Here is an 11,146-nt window from a genome sequence, read left to right on the forward strand (position 1 = left end):
GAACTGGATTTTACAAGGAAGTGCACAGATGGGCTTAGGAGAGGACTCAGGGGCCTGACTGGTTAAAGTTTGGCCAAGCACAGAATCTTTACCACTCTCCAGAAGCTCACCCTGACCTCTCCTGTTCACTCAGGCCCTGTCCCCATTAATAGCCAGTAGCTTATCGGTGAGCCTCGGTGAAGCCTGCAACCTTTTGTACAACTCAGAGAAGCACTGATTTGCTGTGAAATGGTGGAAAAGGTCAAGCTGACAAACTTTTTCTTAAAGGACCAGACAGTGAATATTGTAGGCTTTAGCTGTTGTGACGCCGTAGCCTCTGTTGCAACAACTCAACTCTGTCCTTGTAGTACAAAAGCAGCCACTGACGATATGTCCATAAATGAATGGGCATGGCTGTGTTCTAATAAAGCTTTATTTACAAACGGGCGGCAAGCTCATTTCAGCTCTGTCAGTTTGCCGATGCCTGATTTTAAGCATAGGATGACCAGTCATCCGAGTTTGCCCGGGACTTTCTTGATTTTAGCATTGAAAGTATCATATCCCGTGAAACTCAGCAAACCAGGTTGGCCCCGTTATTTAAGCAACGCTTGCATTATCCTATTCAAAACCCGCACTGACCTTGTGAGGGTCAGGTCACCGCCCAATGGGTTCACCCTGACTGCTGCCTAGACAGGGCCGATTTATCAAGACAGGGGATTTTTTTTTTTTTGAGATGGAGTTTCACTCTGTTGCCCAGGCTGGAGTACAGTGGTGCGATCTTGGCTCACTGCAACCTCTGTTTTTCAGGTTCAAGCAATTCTCCTGCCTCAGCCACCTGAGTAGCTTGGATTACAGGTGCCCGCCACCATGCCCTGCTAAGTTTTGTATTTTTAGTAGAGGTGAGGTTTCACCATACTGGCCAGGCTGGTCTCAAACTCCTGACGCTCTGATCCACCTGCCTCTGCCTCCCAAAGTGTTGGGATTACACACGTGAGCCACCACGCCCAGCTGGGAGTTTTATTATTACTCAAACAGTCTCCCTGAGCATTCGAGCACTCGGGGATCGGAATTTTTAAAGATAATTTGGTGGGTGAGGGCTTGGGAAGTGGGGAGTGCTGATTGGTCAGGTTGGAGATGGAATCATACGGGGTCCAAGTGAGGTTTTCTTAATGTCTTCTGGTCCCAGGTGGGATGGCAGAACTGGTTGGGTCAGGCTACCGGGCTGGGTGGTGTCAGCTGATCCATCCAGTGCAGGAACTACAAACTATCTCAAGCGCTGATCTTAGGTTTTGCAACACCGATGTTATCCCCAGGAGAAATCTGGGGCGGTTTCGTCTCTTGGAGCCAGAGGCTGCATGACCCCTAAACCATCATTTCTAATCTTGTAGCTCATTTGTCAGTCCTGCAAAGGCAGACTGGTCCCAGGCAAGAAGGGGGTCTCTTCGGGGAAAGGGCTATTATCAATTTTGTTTCAGGGTCAAAGCATGAACTGAATTCTTTCCCAAAGTTAGTTCAGCCTAACTTTGGAAAGGAATGAACAAGGACAGCTTAAAGGTTAGAAGCAAGATGGAGTCTGTTAGGTCTGATCTCTTTCACTGTCATAATTTCTTTTCTTTCTTTTTTTTTAAGATGGGGTTTCACCATGTTGGCCAGGCTGGTCTTGAACTCCTGACCTCAGGTGATCCACCCACCTCAGCCTCCCAAAGTGCTAGGATTACAGGCGTGAGCCACCGCGCCCGGCTGCACTGTCATAATTTCCTCAGTTATAATTTTTGCAAAGGCAGTTTCAGTCAGACTAGAACACCAAGGTTTGGAGAGGACTCTTTCTTGATCTTCTGCTTCCAAATACCTGCCAGTCATTTCCATATAGAGAGAAGGAAGTTGCCGCTTAAAATAGACTCTGTTCTACCTTCTAGAAGAGGAATAAAAGTCATCTCAGGGGATAATCTTTTTTTTTTTTCCTTCTAGAAAAATACCTCCAGCGGGGCATAGTGGTTCGTGCCTATAATTCCAGCACTTTGGGAGGCCGAGGCGGGAGGATTACTTGAGTTCAGGAGTTTGAGGCCAGCCTGGGCAACATGGTGAAACTCTGTCTCTACAAAAAGACAAAAATTAGCCAGGTGCAGTGATGTGCGCCTGTAGTCCCAACTACTCATGAGGTTCAGGTGGGAGAATCGCTTGAGCCTAGGAGGTGGAGGTAGCAGTGAGCCAAGACTGCGCCACTGAACTGCAGCCTGGGCAACAGGAGTGACACGCTGTCTAAAAACAAAAACGAAACAAAACAAAAAACAGAAAAGAAAAAGAAAAGAGAAATACCTTCGATGGTCTCTCTGGAGGTGAAGGACATCCCCTCTTGCCCCCAAAGGTTTAGGCTGAAAGAGGAGCGTTCACAGAGAAGGCGGGGTCTGACAGGGGTTGGCTGTGGTTTGGGAGAGGGGTTGGAGGGAAGAGGAGAGACGAGGAAAGGCAGAAAAGAGCTGTCAGGGGGAGGGGCCCCGGGACAGCGTCGGGAGGAGTGGGGAGAGGGTCCACACATGTCGGAAATGCAATGTCCGTCACCTCCCCAAGAACTTCCAGAACGGTCAAATCTGATACACACAGGCAGGTGTGTTGAAGGTGTCTTGGGATGCTGATGGAAGAGGTGGGAGTGTCTGCCGTGGGCTGGGGCAGGTAACACCCGGGACGGCGGTTTGACGGGTCAGGAGAGACTGAGTCTTCCTCCCCTTTGGGAGGGATCAGAAAAATCAGAGAAGGGGAGCTTAAGGTTTCACAGCTGGGAGCTGTGGACTCAGGCTGAAGGACGTGGGGGCCTCTGAGTGGCTCCCCAGGGGATCTTGTCACTCCGTCTTTCTGGGGCCTTTCCCCTAGTCCCTGACAGCTGCTGAGGATGCTGTGTGACCACAGCTTTCCAGCTCTGTTGGAAGAGGGCTACCTTCCCTTTACAGTTTTCTCTCCAAGGTGTGGGGTTTCATTCAGGGTGGGCGATACCGGGTGCTCAAAGCGGCCACCAGGGGGCGCCCGCCGCCAGCTCTTAGAGCAGGTGGAAGCCTGCGATTTCCTCGGTGCAGACTTGGAGATCATCTTGTCAGAAAGGAGCCCCAAACCCAGTGGCGTGCTGATAAGTTTTTAACAACTGGCCTCCAATCGGAAATACTCCCGCGGCTGATTTTGAGCTACCAACCATTCATTGCATAGGCGATGATATAACAGATGTTAGTAACAAGAGCAATGATTATCGAATAATGTAGTAAAAGTATTAGGAATTGGTGAGTTTTGAGTACTGATGACCTTGACTTTTAATATAATAGAATTTAATTTATTAAACAACTGACGACACAAAGTTCTGAAATGTTATTGATTAGCTCTCACCGGCAGATGCAGTCTGGCTCCTGCACACCCGGGCCCTCCCCTCCTGCCTGGGCCTCCCATGCCCTTGAACGTTGCCAGCCTGGATCACCCCACTCACCCATTCAGTAAACACATCCCGAACACACACCCGGCTGCAGTATCTCCGTGAATCCCCTCAAATAGCTTTCACAGGAGGTTCTAGTATTCTCCCCATTTTACAGATGACGAAACTGAGGCTGAGAGCTAGGTGGAGTCACCTGCTCCAGGTCACATGAGAGGATCATGAGATCGGAGCCCAGACCTGAAAGCCAGGATCTTAGCTCTTTGTCACACTGTCCTTGAGATCACAGTGGGCTTCTGGGGGAATCCCATGCCCCAAACCTCAGCCATGCTGACCTGCCCTGGAGCCTGGAAGTCCCCCATTAGTCACCCTTTGTAGTTCCTGGCTGCTGAGGGAAGGCACTGCTACTTGGGAGGGTAACTGAATACAGTGCAGCCCTGTCCTTGCAGAGGACGCAACACAGCGGAGCTGAGGCCCAGGACAAAGAGGCATGGCCGGGGGCAAGCAGCTGGCCTTTACTGAGCACCTACTTCATACCTAGAGCCTTGCCAAACAGTTTGTCTGCATGATCTCATTTAGGATTCACAACAACCCTATAATGGAGGTGCTATGATTGTTCCATTTTCTTGCCAGGGAAACTGAGGTTCAGGAAGCTGAGCCACGTGCTGCAGCAGGTTGCACGGTTAGAAAACCACACTGTGCTGACTTCAGCTCTGCCAGCAGGGAAGGAAGGAGGGCAGACAGGAAATGAGGGGCGGGGGATGGCGGGCTTAGTTTGTTCCAGGTCCCTTGTCTCTTTGCAGGCTGGGGCTACCACCCCTGGGAGTGGTTCATCCAGGAGCTGATCTGGCAGGGGCTCCCCAAATTCTTCCCCCAGATCTCATCCCTCTTTGCCACTCAACCAAGCCACAGATTGCTATGGATGTGCCAGGCACTGTGAGAGGCCCTGCAATGCCATGTGAGCAGGACAGGCCTGGTGGCACCCTGTGGGGCTCATGGTCTAGAGGGGGACAGATTAATCAAATGATCACCCAGGAAAAGATCAGATCATGCCTGGGCCTGAGCCCAGAGGAGAGATGCTGAGGGCAAATGGGGTCAGACCTGGGGGAGGGGGCGTGGGTCAGGAAAATGATGGTTGGAACTTGAAGGACGCAGAGTTGTTGACTTGGGAGGGAAGGGATAAAGGGAAGAAACAGCACGGGCACAGGAGTTTTCACTTGGGGAATGGACAAGGTGGAGGCAGCTGGAAGGAGCCAGGGTGGCTGCAGGGAGGAGGAAGAGGCTGTGTGAGGATGAGGGGAGTCTGAGGTAGAGCAGGGTGCAAGGAAAGTATGGAATCGGGAGATAATTGGGAAGAAGGAAGGGTAGGAGTTGCTGATGGGAAGTGAGGAAGAAGGAGGCTGAAATCTCAGGTTTCTGACTTGGGCAGCTTTCCTGATGGGGGCACCATGGGATGGCTGGGACAGCCATGGAAGGAAGAGGTTGCGGGGCTGGTGGTGAGAGGAGTGTCCTGAGCTGGGGTTCAGCCAAGTCAAGTCTCAGGGCCTGCTCAACCTCCAGGTGGAGGTTCCAGGAAAGCTGTTGCAAAAGATGCTTGAAGTCAATAGCCATCAGGGAAATGCAAATTAAAACCACAGTCAGACGCCACTTCACACCCTCCAGCAGAACTAGAATTAGAAAGACGGACAACACCCAGTGCTGGTGAGGATGTGGAGAAGCTAGAACACTCACATGTTGCTGGTGGGAATGCAAAATGATTCAGCCACTTTGGAAACCAGTTGGGCAGTTTCTTGTAAAGTTAGACACGTACTCACCACCCAAGCCAGAAATCCATTCCTAGATATTTCCCCAAGAGAATGAAAACAGATGTTCATACATAGACTGGTACAAATGTGTACAGCAGCTTTGTTTATAAGATCCCCAAGCTGGAAGCAACCCAAATGTCCATCAGCTGGTGAATGGATAAAGGTGTCCTGGGGCTGCTGATGGAAGAGGGTGGGAACGTCTGCCGTGGGCTGGGGCAAGACACGGATTGCAAGGAAATCCATGCAAGGAAACATTACTCTGAATAAACAGGAGTGATGCATTGATATACACACCAACATGGATGAATCTTGAAGACGCCATGCCGAATGAAAGAAGCTAGACACGAAAGGCTGTATTTCTTTTTCTTTTTAGAGACAGGGTCCCACTCTGTCACCCAGGCTGGAGTGCAGTGGCATAATCATAGCTCATTGAAGCCTTGACCTACCAAGCTCCCGATCCTCTCGCCTCAGCTTCCTGAGTAGCTGAGGCTGTAGGAGTGCGCCACACCAGGCTAATTACTGAATTTTTTTGTAGAGATGGGGTCTTGTTATGTTGCCCAACCCCGGCTTGTCTCGAACTCCTGGTTCAACTGATCCCCCTGCCTCAGCCTCCCAAAGTGTTGGGGTTACAGGCATGAGCCATGGTAACATACAATCTGGCTGGGCTGTATGCTATATTGCATGATTTCAATGATAAGAAGTTCTGGGAAAGATCGGTGGTTATTCTTAGGGGTGGGAAATGATTAGGAGGGGCTCACAGGAACCCTTTGGTATGATGGAAGCATGTTTTATTTTTGATTGGTTGGTTGTCATACAGGTGTCTGCATTTGCCAAAACTCATGCATTTTTACAATCAGTACTTCTTACTGTGTGTAAAATGTACCTCCAGAAACAAGACAACGCTAAGCAGGCAGGTGAATTCTCGAGGCCGTGCAAGCCCAGAGGTCTGCCAAGGCATGAGGGAGGGCAGAGGGTTGTGGGCATGCTCCTTAGAGCTCCCACGGCTGCTGTCCCTGCCCCTCCCAGGGAAAGGGTGACGGTGGAGGGGAGGCACAAGGAAGCCACACCTCCTGGAGGTCCCCTGTGAATGTCCTTACCTTCTGTGGCTGTTGCCCTGCTCAGAGACTATCGATGGCTCCCCAGTGCCCAAGTCCACAAGAAGTTTCCAGCTTCCTCTCTCGCTGCCCACTCACCTATACATCTGCCTGTCTGGGCAGACTGGCCCCCTCACTCCTCCTCACCCATGCCCCGTGCCTCCTGCCCCCTCTGCCTTTTTTCTCCATTCTTAGGGCTCAGCTCTCCCAGGCCCTGGAGACATTTCTGGACCCAGCCATGTCTCTGGACTCTTCCTTTGCTCATCCCCCATCGCCCTACTTCCTGTGGGGCAGTATTTCACCCCATCTTTGCCCCAGTCCTGGACACGGAGACCAGCCTGGTTGGCCAATAGGTAACTCCAGGTCATTCCTCCTCCATCTGGGGCCTCAACCTTTCCATGTGTAAAATGGGCGCCTCTGTCTGCTCATGCCACCAAGTGGCCACTGTTATTTGTCCCGCCCACTCAGATAAGAGTGACACAACGCAGGGATTTTCATTCCCCGGGAGACTCGGGAAGGAGACAGAAGTCAGTCCGACACTCGGTTCTGTATTTGCCATGTGTCCCTCCAAGTTCACAGTCCTCATCTGTAACATGGGACAGTGACAGGGCCCAGGGCACTGTAAACAGTTACCCTCGACACCGTAACATGGGACAGTGACAGGGCCCAGGGCACTGTAAACAGTTACCCTCGACACCGTAACATGGGACGGTCACAGGGCCCGGGGCCACTGTAAACAGTTACCTTTGACACCATAACATGGGATGGTCACAGGGCCCAGGGCACTGTAAACAGTTACCCTCGACACTGTAACATGGGACGGTGACAGGGCCCGGGGCGCTGTAAACACTTACCCTCGACACTGTAACATGGGATGGTGACAGGGCCCAGGGGACTGCAAACATTTACCGTCGACACTGTAACATGGGATGGTCACAGGGCCTGGAGTCATTGCAAACAGTTATCCTCGACACTGTAACACGGGATGGTGACAGGGTCCGGGGCATTGTAAACAGTTACCCTCGACACTGTAACATGGGACGGTCACAGGTCCTGGGGCCACTGTAAACAGTTACCCTCGACACTGTAACATGGGACGGTCACAGGGCCCGGGGCCACTGTAAACAGTTACCTTCGACACCGTAACATGGGACGGTCACAGGGCCCAGGGCACTGTAAATAGTTACCCTCGACACTGTAACATGGGACGGTGACAGGGCCTGGGGCATTGTAAACATTTACCCTCGACACTGTAACATGGGATGGTGACAGGGCCTGGGGCCACTGTAAACAGTTACCCTCGACACTGTAACATAGGACGGTGACAGGGCCCGGGGCACTGTAAACAGTTACCCTCGACACTGTAACATGGGACGGTGACAGGGCCTGGCGCCACTGTAAACAGTTACCCTCGACACTGTAACATGGGATGGTGACAGGGCCTGGGGCCACTGTAAACAGTTACCCTCGACACTGTAACATAGGACGGTGACAGGGCCCGGGGCATTGTAAACAGTTACCCTCGACACTGTAACATGGGACGGTGACAGGGCCTGGCGCCACTGTAAACAGTTACCCTCGACACTGTAACATGGGACGGTCACAGGGCCTGGGGCGCTGTAAACATTTACCCTCGACACTGTAACATGGGACAGTGACAGGGCCCGGGGCACTGTAAACAGTTACCCTCGACACTGTAACATGGGACGGTCACAGGGCCCGGGGCACTGTAAACAGTTACCCTCGACACTGTAACATGGGACGGTGACAGGGCCCGGGGCACTGTAAACATTTACCCTTGACACTGTAACATGGGACGGTCATAGGGCCCGGGGCACTTTAAACAGTTACCCTCGACGCTGTAACATGGTACGGTCACAGGGCCCGGGGCACTGTAAACAGTTACCCTCGACACTGTAACATGGGACGGTGACAGGGCCCGGGGCGCTGTAAACGGTTACCCTCGACACTGTAACATGGGACGGTCACAGGGCCCGGGGCACTGTAAACAGTTACCCTCGACAAAGCAGAAGTCGACCTACCCTATGAGGTTAGGTCTTATTTTTAACCCCATTTTATGGATGAGCAAAAGGAGGTCCAGAGAGGTTCAGTGACTTACCTAAGGCTACGCAGCATGAAAAAATCACAGATTGGGGATTAAACTCCTAAAACTTTCTAGGGCCACCAGCCACGAAAGGCTGGCTCCTTGAGAAGGGGTTGGGAAGTCCCCAAATCTCCAAATCTCCAATTCTCCAAGCCAGGTCCTGGCGTGACTTCTTGTCAGTGGCAAAGCTCCTCTCTGGGGGCCACTCTGTGCTCATAGCATCCCCAGCTGGGAGAGGGGTTCACTGGGAGGCAGTCACTGGGCACTGCCCATCCACGAAGCCTCTACAGGGCTGGGTGCCAGGGAAGAGGTGGTGCCAGGGATTGTGGAGGGAGCAGAGAGCGCTGCCTCATTCCACCGTCCCCAGACTCACTCTTATTAGACCTTGGGCATGCCACCACCTTCTCAGGCCCCACGCTCTCCTTCTATGAGATGGGAGCTATCTGTATTAGTTCCCACTGGAGGGACAGCCAAGGAGCCAGAAGCAGATCTGGGGAGAATTCACCAGGCTGTGGGAGCCCAGAGGTCTGCCAAGGCGTGTGTGAGGGCAGCGCACCTCGGCCATCTCCTTGGAGCTCCCACAGCTGCCGTCCCTGCCCCTCCCTGAGACCAGGTGACAGGAAGACCTAAGGAAGCCACACCTCCTGGAGGTCCCCTGTGAATGTCCTTACCTTCTGTGGCTGTTCCCCTGCTCAGAGACTATCAATGGCTTCCCAAAATAAGACACGTTTCCATCATATCAGAGGGTTCCTGCGAGCCCCTCTAATCCTTCCCTCCCCAACAAAGGAAATCGCTGGTCTTCTCCAGAATATCCTATCGTTGGAATCGCACAGTACGACATACAGCCTGGCTGGATTGCACGTTCCTGTGGCTCACACCTGTAACCCCAACACTTTGAGAAGCTGAGGAGGGAGGATCACTTGAGCCGGGAGTTCAAGACCAGCCTGGGTTTGGGCAACATAGTGCGACCCCATCTCTACAAAAAGTTCAGTAATTAGCCTGGCATGGTGGTGCACACCTGTAGTCCCAGCTACTCAGGAAGCTGAGGTTGGAGGATCGCTTGAGCCTGGTAGGTCAAGGCTGCAGTGAGCTGTGATTGCAGCACCGCGCTCCAGCCTGGCCGACAGAGTGCCGGTGAATGAACCGGTGGATGTAATGGGTACTGACCCAAGAGAGCCCACCCACCGGGCAGCAGGAGACTGCAGCTTGGGAAGGATGTGAGCCTTTTCCGATATGACCCCTCTTGGTAATGGCAAAGATGTTCTCACACCCCATATGATGGGATATTTTTCATATTTACCGGGAGAGAAACCACATAATGACAAACAACTCCTGTGTGAACAACTCTTTTTTTTTTTTGTGAGAGTCACACTCTATCTCCCAGGCTAAAGTGCAGTGGCTTGGTCTCAGCTCACTGCAACTTCTGCCTCCTGTGTTCAAGTGATTCTCCTGTCTTAGCCTCCCGAGTATCTGAGATTACAGGCACACGCCACTATGCCCAGCTAATTTTTTGTATTTTTCGTAGAGATGGGATTTCATGTTGGCCAGCCTGGTCTCTAACTCCTGGCCCCAAGTGATCTGTCCACCTTGGCCTCCCAAAGTGCTGGGATTACAGGCGTGAGCCACGGCGCCCGGCCGATCAGTTCTTTCTAATATCTTTCACCGATGTAGCCCAACTGCCTGTAGAGAGAGTCGACAAAGGATCAAATCTCTGTGTTTGAGACGTCGTGTGAATTAGGGTCCAAACCTGGTTAGCCTTGAGGACTTTTGTGGCAGTCATGCTGCAGCGCCCCCTAGGGGTAGAAGTGGGCAGAGACCTGATGCTGAGCATTTGGAGACACACGTTCTCTGGGCCCCTCATTCATGCCCTCACCCACACAGTCCCTGGGCACAAAATGGTGTGTGCTTATGGGAAGGAATTGTGACTCATCTTTGCCCTCAGCCTCTGGTGTGATCCTAGCCCACAGTAGGTGACTCAGAGATGTGTGTGGAATATTCCAACAGCTTGGAGGAGGTAAAGAAAATGAGGCAGACCCAGGTGTATGATCAATCAAACATTACTCAGCAGTTGAAAGTGATGTTTTCAAAGGATAATATGGAAAAATGGCCATGACGTGATGTTAAATGACGTTACAGTGGGCAATAATAGCGTCATCTTGTGGGGTGTTGGGGATTTAATGAGATCGGCAGGGCAAGTGCTTAGCGTGATGCCTGGCGGAAGGTAAGTCCTCCATAGATCATGGCTAGCAGGATTACCAAGGATAAAGAAAACATGCCCAGAAGCAAACACACCAAATTATTCAGAGAGGTTAGCCATCGAGTGTAGAATTTGGGGTGAGCTTCATTTGCTTCTTTCAACTTTTTGATGCTTTCCTAATATTCCCAAATGGACAAAAATAAACTCAAAATGTTAGTAACTCTAGAGGCCCCAGGCATTATCCTATAGTTATTCACGTCCGAACAGGAGCGCTGTGAGCTAGTGGTTCTCACCTGGGGACGATGTCGCCCCCTAGGGGACATTTGGCAATGTCTGGCGATAGGTTTGTTTGTCACAACTGGGGGCATCTGGTGGGTGGTGGTCAGGGGTGCCACTCCACATCCCGCAGTGCACAGGACAGCCCCCCCCAACAACACAGAAGCCCCAATGTGCCACGGTACAGAAACCCAGCTCTGCGACTTCCTGTTCAGCAGTGTGGGGTCCCCAGAACTCCCTTCCCAGAGATTTCTAGAAACCCGGTGGGGCTTCTGTGTCGTC

This window comes from Aotus nancymaae, unplaced genomic scaffold (assembly GCF_030222135.1).
Source record: "Aotus nancymaae isolate 86718 unplaced genomic scaffold, 86718_ANA_hifiasm-v0.15.2.pri h1tg000021l, whole genome shotgun sequence".
Classification (NCBI taxonomy): domain Eukaryota; kingdom Metazoa; phylum Chordata; class Mammalia; order Primates; family Aotidae; genus Aotus; species Aotus nancymaae.